The sequence below is a fragment of the Halyomorpha halys genome, unplaced genomic scaffold (assembly GCF_000696795.3).
Source record: "Halyomorpha halys isolate HHAL.00 unplaced genomic scaffold, Hhal_1.1 Scaffold718.1, whole genome shotgun sequence".
In the NCBI taxonomy this organism is placed as follows: domain Eukaryota; kingdom Metazoa; phylum Arthropoda; class Insecta; order Hemiptera; family Pentatomidae; genus Halyomorpha; species Halyomorpha halys.
The window spans coordinates 91,031-96,465 of NW_027110423.1; positions in this window are offsets into that span (position 1 = coordinate 91,031).

A 5,435-nucleotide genomic window follows, 5' to 3' on the forward strand; every position below is an offset into this window, starting at 1 on the left:
ATTTATAGTGTTTTCAACATTGATTCTATAACAACTTAGCATTAAATAAATACTTCAGACTTGGATGTAAATATTATTAAACTGTTACATATCTATATTTCTTTTTGGCAGATTAGGAAAACTAATAAGAGAATATCCTGCCGTAGTGTAATCATTTAGAAATATCTGTTCTAAAACGAGGATCAATTTCAACTCAAAGTGGGGTGGTAAATGAATGTTGTACGGCAAGAGATTTTTTTATTTTATATTAAAACGGCTGAGATTATTCTGGTTCACGATTTTTTTCCTCATTCTTTGTGATTGATATTTAATAAACGAATTCATTCAAACAGCATTGTGGAAACAAGACATATAACAATATAGCTCACAAAGTCAAATATCAATATTTTAGCACACGATTCGATATGCCAGGAATTTTGTTGGATATTCTTTTTAATTTCATCTGTAATCCACGTGTCGTAATGAATGTAGAATATAGTTATAAATTGTTTTATTTTCGGGACGGAGTAGGTGTTGGTTCCGCTGAAGCAGATTGGGGCTCCGACATTTTTGTAATTGAAAGCCTGAATCAACTGGATCCTTCAATTTAATTAACGAATAATAGAGGATTTAAGGGAAGTCTCTTGGCCAGTTTTTCCATCCCCCTCGTGCAAGGTCTCTTCCCTAACAGGATTTTCCAGTCTTAACGAAGGCTCATTTAGTACATTATGTCTAAAGCTTGTCTTAATACACCTTTTAACTAAATTCATTCAAACCAGGTTAAATGAAGTATTATAATTCATTCTCAGGAGAAGAAATTTTCTTTTCTTAATCAGAGAGAAACACCTTATTTATTAAGAGATGCTGGAAAACATCTATTATAGCTGTTTAACGTAACAGATCATATAGTACTAAACAAATGCGACATTCAGTTGGAAAGTTTAACGAAATAAATAGTGCAAATAAAATATTGATAAATTGACCATTTTTACATGTTATCCATGGCTAATATAATTTGCCATAATTTAGTTATGTTATCAATTAATTTAATTTAAATATAACATTGGGGAACTAATAAATAATTTTTTTTCAGCATGGTTGTTGGAGTGAAATTTGCAGTTTAAAAGGGATACAGAATTTGAAATATTCTCGAATTGCTTTATATTTATACAGGTTTGGAATCTTCTAATTTTAGAATATCACATATATATGGCACCAAGACCGCAGGAACGAACGGGGACAATAAACAAAAGATGCATAAAGGACAAAAAATAAAAACATATGTACATGTTCAGTAGTTTCTTCCCCTTTTGAAACATTTTGAATAGTTCTACATACATTTAGCTGTGTTCATTCATGATTCAAGTCATTCATGATTTTATAAAGGGGTGGCTCAAGTGAAGAAATTCCTAAATAGAAATCTTAAAAATGGGCAGTTAATAATGTCAATGTTTTTATGATGTAGGGGGAAATTAAAATAGATCTTACCATTCTATAAAGATACTCCTATTTGAAAAAGTACATGAAAGTATGTGGATTTTTTTTTTTTTTACGGAACGGACTTTCAAAACCACGCGAATATCATTAGTTTTTCCTTCTTAATTTTTCTCTTCTTCTCTCCCAGTATCTTCTCATCATTTCTTTGTGCCTTTGCTTCCTCTCTTTCGATCACAGTCTGTCTTTCCAACTTCGTGATTTTCTCCTTTATGCCATCTTTTTCCAAACTGTTATTTAATACTATCTCTTCCAGATATTTAAATTTCGTTGTCACTCTTATCCGTCCATATTTCGTCTCTATTACTTTTTTGCCGTAGTTTGTTTCCGTTGTCATAAATTCTGTCTTTTCGTAGGAGACTTGTAGGCCTGCTTTTTCCGCTATTTCTTTCAGGGTATTTATTTGACTAATTGCCTTTCCCTCTGTTTCCGCTAGGAGGGCTAAATCACCTACAAAGGCTATGCAGCTCACTTTCATGTGTTTTTTCTTGAACCCTACTACGGCCTCAGCGTTATTTATTTTCCAGAACTCTCTCATTATTTTATCGAGTACTATCTTAAATAGTGTTAGTGACAGGCCGTCTCCCTATCTTAGTCCTGTTTTTACCAGGAAGGATTTACTGCATTAGTCCCTGAAACTATGCTACGTTTTATGTAATAAAAAATACAAAATTTGTTGTTCTATATTTCATACATTCCAATGTTACAGAATTGGATCACAAATGATTTCTACATCTAAACACCTACAATGATAAGAAAAAATAAGTTTATATAGGTTAAAGTCAAATAGAATATGTTAAATAAAGTAGAAGTTAGATACTAGAGAAAATTAGAGTTCATTTGAAACTTATCAGAATTTTTTTTTCCCATAATTCGATCGCAAGAAACCGTTGACACACTAAATCATGTAGGCTGATGTACAAATTGGCACAAATCTTACCATTACCGTAACAAAGTAATAAACAAAGATTGGGTTTCATTAAGAGATCTTAAATACAAACAATAGCTTCATATTAGCTTCGTTTACTGACAGTACTTTTAACAAGCGCCTAAATTAGGAATTCCGAGAACTCACCAAAGCATTACCTAATGCTATTTGAATGAAGATGTTTTTAGTTCTCACAAAGGGATTGATTGTACGGATATTAACTCTTTTGTAAGTGGGATCTGGATAAAGTTTTCTGTGGTCATTTTTGCAATTTAGAGGAAGGAGTATTTGAATAAAGAATAAAACTTGAACAATGAAGTTTAATTTAAAAACACAAGTTCTTTTGATTCTCTATCTCAGTTTTTTCAACGTTTCGGCCCTTCGGCCATTATCATGGACCGAAACGCTGGAGGAAAATAAAGGATCAAAAGATGTGTTTTTAAAATAATTGCCTAATCAAATTGAACAGGGATTCGATGACAGTTTTCGAAATAGCCTTCAAAGAGTTTAAGAAAAAGTTATGATAATGTCTTTTACAATAAAACCAGGAATGACTGCAGAACTAATTCATTGATCTATTAAACTAGCATAAGGTGAAGATGAATCAACCTATGAATAATCAGGTGGTGGCATAACCTTATCTCCTTCAAAGAGAAAATGAAGCCAAAAAGAGGGGAGTTGACCACGCCCTTGGAGTTCAGATTTATTTTGAGGTAAATAGGAATATCTAATATTGTATTATAAACTGAAATAGAAAGCAATTGGGGATTGGCTCTTACTCCTTTACCACACCCTTGGTGTTCATCGTAATTTGGCTTCACTTTTACTTGTAGCTTATCCTCTTCAGTGTACTCCTTCTTCCGAAGGCTTAGTATCTTGTAAATAATGGTTTTAAACTTGAATATATCAAATTAAGGTCTCCTTGAGAATGGTCCAAGGACCAAAACGTTGGAGCAAAATAAAGAACGCTGATTTGAAGGAGCAAAAGGTATTACATACCTTATTAATTAAGATATTAATTAAATACCTAATTTCAATCAATATATCGATATATAATATATGAACTAATTAAGTTTAAGTTTCATCAGTGGAAGTGTAAAACATATAAAGAAAAAAATTATGGTTAATTAAGAAGTTGGTACAACAGAAAGGACGTATAATAAAATTGTTTAGGAAAAGCCTGAGGACATCTGAAAGTGAGGTTGGTTTCTTGATTTGGAATATCGCAAGTAATTAACCACTTTGTAGTAGAGAATAGCTGCCGTTTAGGTAACTTCGTTCTGTCATTTCTTTAATGCAGTCAAAGACTACATTAAATATTCATACATAAATATGGATATTAACTTGTGACTAAGTTCAAAGCCTACTCATAGGTTTAGGAATTAAGATTCTATACTTTAAGCTTCAGAATAAGGACAGTCAAATGCCAAATAGCTATTCCTTTGATGAAATTAAGCAATTTTATTGCTTTTTGTTAAAGAAGCTAGATATTTATGAACTTATTATTATTTTTTTTTTTTTTACATCAATCCGATTTTGAATTTTTACTTTAGTGATACTCAATTACAATTCAATGTATTTATATTATCTGAAATATTATTGACTGCTACTGTACTAAATGTATTCCGTTTTATTTAAGTAAAATTATTATTTAAGAAGATAATCAGTTGGCCAGGTGTAAGGATTGTAGAAAGATGGTCTGGATGGCGGTCAAAAAAGATGCAAAAATAAAAGAAAAAACTATTTGTAAATAACCAACGTTTCGGACCACTTTGCTGGGCTTCATCAGGGCAGAGTTCAGAAAGTAAAATGGACTATTCTTCCTACAAACTGAAATGTTTATGATTTGAAGAATAACATTTTTTCAACCCCACCTAATCTCTGATAAATACCAAAGTTTTTTCTTCCTAAAATTTCTGTCAAAAAAATATTTGTACGAGTCACCTTTCTTTGATTGATGGGATGGACTCACACGGGTACATCCATTGTTGTGTGATGGGGACAGATGTACTGTAGTAGAAGATTTGAGGTCATTAATACATTGTCATTGTCATGGACTATACCCTTCTTCTTCTCATGTAAATCATTTGTTCCGTTAAGCTTGTAAATTTGTCTAGTTAAGCTAGCGAACTGATTCTTTTTTAGTTATTTAATCTTCAGGATTTTCGCCCCACAGTTTTCCAAATTGGTCATGGTATATCCAACTGGTTCGGTCACGGAGCCGCAAGGGAAAAGTCGAAGGAAATTCTCAGCCGGAAAATATTTGAATGATATTTCTGTTTTTCTGATACCGATCTCCTGAGTTCGAATCGAGCCTTAGTATAAATATTTTAAAGTATGAATTTATTTATTTAAGGTTATAATTATGTTTATTTTACATTTTAACTAATTCTAAATAAATAATATATTATTGTAATGGATCATTGAGCTGTTATTAGGCATTCAGTCCTGAACGACCATTGATGGGCCACGAGACGGCCGAATACTGATAGGACTCCTGTAGCTGACCCAAGTACACTGGCATTCTAATTAGCTTACGCACGTGGTTATCAAGTCAAATTGCTTCCATTGATGGCCAAGTCTTTCCACTATGGCTGTTTACAATGCAACAGGTACGATTTGCATAATAATATACACTAGGTATATGATAAGAGTTAAAACTAATATATTATTATAATGATGATCCATAACTGTTAAAAAAAAAGTTCTAGCAAGATAGCAAACGCTTCCTTGCGAAGTAGTGGTAGTGATTCAAAATTGATCCATTACCAAGATGTCATCTTTTAAATTTAAAGGTTGTTTTATTCCTATTTTATGGAGGGGGGATAGGAATAAAACAACGTATTAGTTTATATAGTTTTTAAATGTAATGCATGCTTCTTAAAAATGAATTTTATTTTTAATATTTATTAATGTATAAGTTGAATACTGATCGATAGAGGATTGGCAGATCGCCGGCGAATAAAAATGGCTTAACTCCCATTGGCAAATTGAGTCTCAATTAACTCACATTCAGAGAAAATAAAGTGGGGCT